Genomic DNA, 10,297 nt, shown 5'->3' on the forward strand with positions numbered 1-10,297 from the left:
GATCTTTGAGGGGAACTATGTCATTGACTACTTAGTCATAATTTTAAGTCATTTTAACTCTGGTACTACCGGACTGTCCATATTGGACGAACGCATCTGGCAGTTCTTCAAGGTTGCGCGTATTCGATGGACCCATGCTTTTGTTCTTAGATAAAATCAATCTTTAGTTCAAGTAAAATCGTTGGCATTGCTTCTTAAATAAATAAAAAGACAAAGAGTTTCCAGATGGATCCGTCGAACATTGACCTGCCTATATATACTATATAAATGAAGTAAATAAAATTATTGGGCTGGATTTGCATTAAGCCTCAAAGCTTGCTTGGCTAAAAAAATATGATTGACTTATTAGAGTTAAGATGGAGATGCATTCAGTTCTATGTGTATTACGCTTATATAGGGCTGTTTGATTTCCTGTCAGGCAATCCATTAACTTAAGCTGCCCAGCATAAAATAAAATAAACAAAATTTCAAATAATTCAATGGCTATTGACAGTCAGCGAGGGGCGAGACGAGCTGCAGCAACAACAGCAACAACAACAACAACAATTGTGAATGTAATTCATCATTGCAGTTGCGCAACATAATGATTTCCTGGGTGCTGCCCCTCGCTGTGGCACAGCCAACCCAGAGGCAGAGGCAGCAGCAGCAGCAGCAGGAGAAGTAGGAACAGGAGCAGGAGGCGCTACGGAGGCTGCGGCTGTCCTGGCTGGCAGCCATTAGCGAAATTTGAGCACCAAGAACGGCTGCAACAAAGGGCGCTGGGTGGAGGGGGTTGCCTCTGCACCCAAAACAAATAAAAAATGGAGGGCCAAACAGCAAGAGAAAGAGAGAGAGGGAGAGAGAAAGAGATGGGCGAATAAAGCCCGAATTAAGCTGCATAATTTGGACAAACCCCTTGTCAAGTGCACTTAGAATAAATAATAAATACATAAATAATAAATAATAAATAAATAAATAATAAATAAAAAGAAAAAAAATAAAGAAGAAAAAGAAGAAAGAAATAGAAGAAGAGAAGAAGAAAAAGAGAAAAAGAAAGAAAGAAGAAAGAAGAAATAAGAAAGAAGAATAAGAAATAAAGTAAAGAAAAAAGAAAGAAGAAAGAAGAAAGAAGAAGAAAATAAGAAAAAGAAAAGAAAAAATAAACGATAATATAAAAATAAAAATAAAGAAAAGAGAAAGAAGAAAGAAGAAAGAAGAAAGAGAAAGAAAATTAATAAATAAAAATAAAAAAGAAAGAATGAAATAAGAAATAATAAAGAATAAAATAAGAAAAAGAAAAAAAAAAGAATAAAGAATAATAATAAATAATAAATAATAAATAATAAATAATAAATAATAAATAATAAATAATAAATAATAAATAATAAATAATAAATAATAAATAATAAATAATAAATAATAAATAATAAATAAAATAAATAAATAATAATAAAAATAACCTAATAAATAAATAATAAATAATCCTAAATAATAAATAATAATCCTAATAATAATAATAATAATAATAATAAATAATAAATAATAAATAATAATAAATAATCCTAATAATAAATAATAAAATAATAAATAATAAATAATAAATAATAAATAATAAATAATAAATAATAAATAATAAAAAATAAATAATATATAATAATAACAATAATAAAATCAAGTTAAAAAGCAAGCCAAAAAAAATCAAATGAAATCCAACGCCTCCTGCCAGAGATTCGCCTGCCAATAGAAAACTGCGTGACGGCATTGATGGAATTGACTGAATGACTCAAAGAGTGACAGACTGACGAGCTAACTGACTGACTGACTGACTGATTGAGAGTCTGATTGACTGACTGACTGGCTGAGTGGATGACAGAGTCTGTGCAATTGTCTGCATGCTTGAATGGGCACTGCTTTGGGTTATTGCTGGATTATCGAGTCAGAGTCAGAGTGGGAGTCGGAGTTGGAATCGGAGTCGAACACGGCGATAGCTGCTGGAAGTTGAGTCTATGGGGCGCTTGAGTGCGGGTGCCTGAGGGCTGATGACTGCCTGGCTGTAGTTATGCAGTCAAGCGTATTATCAATTGAGAACTTGCTGCTTCAATTGATCGTTGTACCCAGTGAAGTGAACGCCGAAGGATCTGCATGCCCAGGACCTAGCATCAAAGTACATTAGAGCATCGAAGTTTCTTCATTGACTTTAATAGATATTATGATACATTATGTTGCCTTCAAGAGGAGCTGACTAGAGCAATATAGCAATATCTCTTTTAGTCATACTCATAATGTCTCACTGTCTCTCTCTTCCTCTCTCTCTCCCCCCCTCTCTCTCTCTCTCTCTCTCTCTCTTTCTCTTCCTCTTAGATCCAGCATAAATGATAAGCTTTTGCCTATCTCTTAGTTTCTTCTCCCTCTCCTTTTCTGTCCTCGCTCTTCTAAATCTTTATACTCTTTGATCTTGAGATATCGAGTTCTTCATTTATTTCTTGATTATATTTCGACTATTCCATGCTCTTCTTCTTCCACTACATCTGAACAGATCTCACTCATTTAGTTCCTCTTTCGTAATTCCTCACTTTATCATCTTCCATCCCTTGCCCCAACTTTAACTAGGCTCCTAAGTACCCAGTGTTATCCAATCTGTAGCCCTCACTTGATCATCTCGTGCCCTACCCCTGCCTCATCCAGGGTATTCATTGCGTCGTGCTTCGCTCAATCCTTTTGCATATTTTCCGTACTTTTATGCTTTTGCGCTAATGACGTTGATGAGTTGACGAGGTGGGTTAGGTTTTTCCAGGATATTAACGCAGCTCAACGATGGCTGACGTCGACGTCGACGCCGATGCCGATGCCGACGGCGACGGCGCAGCGTTAATGAGGACGATTATAATGTCGCTGATTTTGCGTTCAAACTAACAGCTCTACCATAAGCGCCTGCCCGCTGCCCCGACGTCCCGCCGTTGGCGCCATCTCCATTATGCCAAGTGCCGAGGCTGAAGAAGATGGCTTGGCATATTTCTAGGCTAAATGAGGTTGAGTTTTGAGTTTTTGTCGCGCAAACAATGCCGCCAACAGTCGCCCCAGTCGCCCCCCCAGCCTCAGCCACGCCCCCCCGTAACGCTGGTTGGTCGGACTATTATTACTCGAGCCGAGCGCCCGCCCATTGATTTCAAATTCAAATTCAAATTTGCTGCGTTGCCTCAATGCGAATGTGGAATGGCTGGGAGGAGTACGATGATGATGTGGATGTGGATGCCGATGCCGATGCCGATGCCGATAACTGATGACTACTTCACTTAATGCAAATTTTCCGTGCAAGAAAAAAACCGTTTTCTTCCTCTTCCTCTTACGTTTTTTTTTTTATATTTTTGATGAGTGCTGAATGTGGCCGCGGGTGGCAGAGCTCGCGCTGTAAACGTGGCCATAATACTGCAAATCTTCGTATAATAAATGAGTTAAGCACTTGGCAGGAGGCGCGCACGGTTGGGGCGCTCTGCAACTCGTTAGCCGTAACCAGGAGCCGTGCTCATCGACGTAGTTTCTTTTGCAGTGTGCAGCTCGAGTGCACTTGGGGGGATTTCAGTTTTTTTTTTTTTTTTTTCATTTGAAATTAATATGTCATTGTGCAAAAGTGTTTGCCACCAACTTGCGAAATTCAATTTGTAACAGGGCAACCTTACCACCCGCCCTCCCTCCACCCCCTCAGCCCCTCACCTACCCAGAACTGCCTGCCCTTTGGCTGCATTCGAGCGATGCTAACGACAAATCCAACAACTAACGAGATTTGCATATGGATGCGAATCACAGCTTCCACTTATGTGACACACACACACACACACACACACACACACACACACACACACACACACACACACACACACACACACACACACACACACAGTGATATCTATATTTTTATAGCATATACATCTACGTATTTCACGCATCATAATTCCCAAACTCAATTCCCTCAACGCCATAATCAAGAGACTCTTGCAAGATGGCAGAAGAAAAATGGGAAAATAAATGAAAGTTGGACGACAAAATTGTCGCAAATTTTGCACATAAAAATTAACAAAAAAAAAAAAAAAAAAAAAACCAGAAGCAGAAGCAGAGGTAGACGATGGATGAGTTGGCGAAGGAGCAGCAGAAAGAAACGCAAATTGCATAAAATATATAAAAAAAAAAAAAAAGAACTTCGAAATCAGCAAAGCAAATGAAGCGAAAAACTCGCTGCTCACAGTGGGCGTGGACGGGGGCTGGAAAAATGGAAAACTGGCAACGTTAGCAGCCAGCAGAGAAATTTCGGCTCCTACAAAGTTCTGCCAGCTGTCCACAATTCGCACTAATTAGCCTTAAGACATGGATATATAAGATAAATAGATGTCAAATATGAGTAAATGCAGAAGATCTACATATATGTATACATATATGCATAACTATATACATACATAAGGAACATTGACTTGTTACAATGGGCATCTTCATAATGCGCTTAACAAGTGTCTGAGGTGCGTTACCTTATACATATTTCATCCATTTCACACATCCATATCTTCATTATTATATATTATATTATTATATATTAAGTCTGAAAATTCATAAACTCTTACCATCATAAACATCTCATTGCTTGCCAGTTCTTTTTCGATTATTTGATAGTCTTATTTGATTATACTATAATATGTAATAAATTACAGATGGGAGATATATAAACCGAAATGAGCCCAAAATATTTATTTATATTTTAAAATTTTCCTAGTGGGTCTGCTTGAATTTCATTCTGTTTATGCCTTTCTCTTTTTCTCTATTCTTTTCGTTCAGCTTCCTGCTTTTGCCGTTTCATACTGTTTCTTAGCTAAATCCTCTCTAACTTTTCTCTATCTTTTTTCTTCTTTTCTCTCTCCTTTCATTTCTTTTTTTTCAATCCTTCCCTCTTCTTTTATCTTTTGTCTCTGTCAAGCTTCCCAACTTCTCTGTTTCTTCTCTCGCTTTCTTTCTGTCTATCTAAGGCTTTATCTCTCTCTCACTCACTTTATTTTTTACTTACTCTAACTTTCCTTTTCTGTCTCCCTAGATTCATATCTCTCTCCTTCGATTTTTTCCCTCTCACTCCCTGGTATTTATCTTTCTATCTCTCTCATTCTCTCCCTCTCTCGATTTCTTTCATTATCTATTTTTTTGTTAGTGTCTCTCTCTCTCTCTCTCTCTCTCTCTCTCTCTCTCTCTCTCTCTCTCTCTCTCTCTCTCTCTCTCTCTCTCTCTCTCTCTCTCTGCTTTAGTAATATAGAGAGAGTCAGTCTATGTCTGGCTTTCTTTTCTTTCTCACATTCTCCAAGGAACATTTGCCCTATCTATCCATCATTTTCTATAGCTTTACATCTATCACACTGTAACCTTATGATATCGATGATATTTATGCTTTTTGATCGATAATCTATCGATATGCAATTGCAATTATCAGAGGCTTTACTATCATTGTTCATCAATTAAAACTTGATGTAAGCTCAGCTCTCCCTCTCTCTCTCTCTCCGTCTCTCTTGAGCACCACCTGCCTGTCCTTATCTCATTCAAATTGCATGCAGACCGCAGAGATGCCTCATTAAAATGGACTGTGATATGCCTCATTAAGAGCGCATACCATCAACATGCACACACACACACACACACACATACACATGCATGCATAATTGTTGATTCGTTGCGATTTGATTCGATTGAATGCAATTGAAATTGAATTTGAATTGAATTGAATTCGAGCCGCGTTTACTGTTTACCAGAGTCATTAAGAGTATGCCAACCAGCAGCAATCAGTAACCGAATATCAGCGAGCCGAACCCCACGCCCCCCACCCCAGAACCCCAACTGGATGCCAAGCCGAAGCATCATTATATGCCGTCAATATTTCCAATCTAATATCCGTTCGGATGGCGTTCCTCTCTCTCCAGCGAAAGGATGGCGAGAGGTGGCTTAGGGTGTGGGCGGTTGGGGGGATGGGCGGAAGGGGGGGTCATCGAGGCAGCCAACCAACCAAAACCCAATCAGGGTCAACACAGCGAACAGGCCATGGGCTATGCGTAGGGGGCAGCCGTTTGGGGCATGTCCTGGATGTCCTGGCGCTCTCGCTCGCGCTGTCCCACTTGCACCCATGCGCCGGCTGCTCCCGGTGGTTGTTTCAGCTGCTGCCAGTGCCACAGCCACTGCTGCCACTGCTGCCACTGCTGCTGCTTCTTCTTACCTGCAGTGAGTGGCCATGCGGCTAAACAGGCAGCAACCCTGACTGGCGCTGCCTGTCCCCCAAACAGGCACACACACACACGCACGCACACACACACACACCCACACACCTTTATCTAATTTTTTGTATATATTTTTTCGCTTTTGTTCATATTCTCTGCTGATTTTTGCAATCATCCTTGATAGGACTTTTTCTTGACTGCAAGCACACACACACACACACACATACACACACACATGACATGCCCCTCCCAGTTAATTTGTTTGCTCTCGCTCACGCTGCCAGCCAGCCTAATCGGCCAGCTCTCGCTCTCGCTCGCACTCTCTCACTCTCGCCTTTTCGTTCGTTCGCCCGTTCGTTCGCTCGTTCGTTCGTTCGTTTGCTCTCGGTCGCGCTATCTCGCTCGCACTGCTGCGCCTGCTCTCTCGCTCTCGCTCGCTCCCGTGGCCTTTTTACTCAGCATTCATTCATTCATTTTCATTTTATGAATTGCATTTGCGCTCAGCCCTCGCGCTCTCTCGCTCGCACTCTCGCACGGGCAGCGGCCGCGTCCTTTCCTGGCCATTGCCAGCTGCGCCCGGCTGACTCGGCCTCTGCCTCAGCCTCGGCCGGGCCTGGGCATGGGCGAGGAAGCCATTATGAAATGCTGCGCGTGCCGCGAGGGCTGAGCGTTTATTAAAACGCTGATTACTCCATTTGCAGCCCCTGTGCTGTGACGGGGGAGGGTGTGCGAAGGGCTGTTCGCGTCCTTGCTGGGTGGTTGCTGCTGTTATCCTGCGCCGATGTCTTGGCCACTGCCAGCCAAAGAACTAATTCGTGGCCCATTTATCGCAGCTACCGTTGTTAGGTGATAGCCCTGAGGCAAGGGCAAATGCTTTGGCTCCCAATCTCTGCCTCTCTCACTCTCTGGGTGTGTGTGTCAGCTCAAGAGAGACAGCAAGAAATCTCTCTGGCAACAACCACTAGCCCACTTCAACTACCTCATGTCGTCCTATAGCTGCTAATCTCAACTAATCTCCAAGCCACCAATTGCAAACAATTTACTCGCTGTCAACTCGCAAGCCAGCAAAGATTTCTGATTCCATTTGAAATCATATTTGAAAAGCATTCAATTTGATTATACAGTTATAATTAGTTGTGCGAACAACTATAAAATATCGTGCTTATTCCAGATCTAGTCTAAAACCCAATGTGAACCGATGGAAACTACTTGCAGTTGAAGAAGTGTTTGACAGCAATTGAGAATGTGATTGGGGCGATGATGTAATGTATGAAAAAGGCAAAAGAAGGTGTGGCACTGCCCATTATAGCATATACATCTATTCATGGTATATACATATGTACATATAGCTAGATCAGGACAACGCGCCGAGTCAATTTAGCCATATCCGTCTGTTTCCTCATTTCAGATATATAGACATAGCCTATTCAAGTACTCCCGACTAGGCCAGTCTAGTCTGCTTGAAAGCAACCGTCAACTTTTACTATTCTTGCTTATATATGAGGTATACAATCTAGTTGAAAGTAAATTTATTATCTATGATCTTGTAGTAGAAGAATATATGTATTTCCATTGGTAGATATGCATATAATACTAATGATAGTAATGATAATGTGTATGCATACCTCATGGGAAATCTATATAAGATATCTATGCTCGATTATACACAAAAGCCCCGAAGACTTTTCTGTTCTTATGAGAATCTGTCTGTAAAAACTATTTCTCTTAGAGCTTCTTCAGGAAAAGGAAAACTTAAAGTCGGTTTCTAGGATCTAGGATCAGGACAATTCTCAATTTATCCCAACCTAAGCTGAAAGTTCTTTCTAAAAGATATACTATACAGTAAACTCCACTTAAAGCGTTCACTGAATATGCTGGTCCCCAGAAATACTTTTATGAGCAAACATATATGGTTATAGCGTCTTCCGGTTATAAGGACGGTTCCTTGAGCGTCGTTCAAATCTGTTCCTACAGTATATGTATTTTTCTCATATAACATATTACTCTTAGATGCGATAACATATTATGTCATATCAATATTATGTATATATGTATATAGACGCATATCATACACTTCTGAGTCTGCAATGAAGGTAAAGAAAGTTTTTCTAGGTTTTGCCTTTACTTTCAGATAATACGAGATATTAAGAAGACTTCTGATTACTAGAAATTCTTTGAGTTGGTTCACAGATCTTTGAGCCTGATCTAGTCTTTCTTTCTCTCTCTCTCTCTCTCTCTCTCTCTGTGTCTCTCTCTCTCTTTCTATCTCTCTCTGTCTCTCCCTTTCTCTCTTTCTCTTTCTCTCTCTCTCTCACTCTCTAACAAGCATTATGAATGCTCTAAGTTCTCTTCTCTGACCTGTGTCGAGCTAAACAAATTATTTTGTGGTATTCCCGCATGAATACTTGAAGCATATTAATGCAGTTGCAGTTGCAGTTGCAGTTGCAAATTATGCAGCAGACGCGCTGACGTTGTCGCTGCCACAAAGCGTGGAAGGTGCAGAAGGAAGGATTGGGAGTGGATTGGTTTGGTTGGTTCGTTATTCGGTTACATTTCATTATGGCAGAGCGAGCGGCGAGGGGGAGTGGGCAGAGGGTCGAGGGTCTGTTGCACTTGTGTGTGTGTGTGTGTGTGTGTGTGTTGGGTAAGGCGGAAATTTAATTCCTTCCAGTTTCATGCATATTCACAAGATGACGACGAAGCGGACTCGAGTAGGCGACAGACATACAGAAGAAGAGGGGGAAGAAGATGAGGAGGTAGAGGAATAAAAACAGCTCAACACGCACTGCACACTTTTATAAATTAAGGATAACGATGCATGTGTGTGTGTGTGTGTGTGTGTGTGTGTGTGTGGGTATATGGGTATGTCTAGATATCACTCGGTTGGCTCTATAATGAGACGCTACATCTGAATGCGAGCTGCTGCCTCACACGGATATCCTTTGCTGTTTTGCATAAGGCACCACCCCCCACCCCCCATTTTTCCCACCCCCTTTCTCTGGCTGCTTCGGTGCATTTGCATGGCTTTCAGCTTGGTTTGCTTCATAATTGTTATATACATACATATACATATATACATATTTTATATATATATTCGTATATACTCGTATCATCACATCTTGCGCTATTACCCCCCCCCCCCCCCCCCCCCCCCCGCCCCCCCCTTCCACACATTCCACAAATTGTTAAAAGACCATAAAGAATTATTTTGCATTTCACTTTGAGACTTTATCCTTTTGACTGCTGTTTGGTTGCTGCCACGCCCCCTTGGGGCAGACACGTGCACATGGAGTACCGTTGCACATTTGCGGCCGCCACTCACATGGGACACGGCCCAAATCAACCGCCAAATGGACCCGCAAATCTCTTTGATCAGCCAGCGGCCATTTTATGAAGACGAATTCTCTTTTTATTTCATTATTATTATTGTTATTACTTTTTTTTTTTTTAATTTATGAAATGCCTGCAAAGTGAAGAAAGCTGCGGCTTGAGCTTGGAGGGTTCTCAGAATCAGAAGAAATCTGCATTAAGCTACGAAAAATAGTCGGAACTTCGGCCTCTGAAATGAGAGCCGAAAAATTTCTAAAACTTTTGCTTGCATGTGAAAGGGCTTTATATTGTATATCTATATTGGTTCTGCATAAATGTGGTAGGCTTTAGAGATCGGTGACACGTGAAAGTCCATTCGAAATGTATAAAACAGGCATTCTTATACATATAGAAAATAATAAATGCAAATAAAATAAATAAAATAATATTTATAAAGAAGAAATGAATCATCAAATCTAGGTGTTTTTATTCAAGAGGAAAACCTGCAGCTCTCTACTCTTTGAAATTATTTGAAAAAAAAAGAAATGGAATATTGCAGTAGAATCCGGTTATAATGATTCCGATTATAGCGTCCGTATGGTTTTTTCGATCAGGATTCTGATCCCCAGGCAATCTTCTATGAGCAACCTTAAAAAGTTATAGCGTCTTTCGGGTATAACAACGGTCCCTTGAGCACCATTATAATGTTATTCTACTGTATACATAACTAAAAAACTGTGTAGCTAACAAAGCACTATTTAAAATTCAGATAC

The sequence above is a fragment of the Drosophila navojoa genome, chromosome X, assembly GCF_054131105.1.
Source record: "Drosophila navojoa isolate 15081-1374.11 chromosome X, UAZ_NAV_1.0, whole genome shotgun sequence".
Classification (NCBI taxonomy): domain Eukaryota; kingdom Metazoa; phylum Arthropoda; class Insecta; order Diptera; family Drosophilidae; genus Drosophila; species Drosophila navojoa.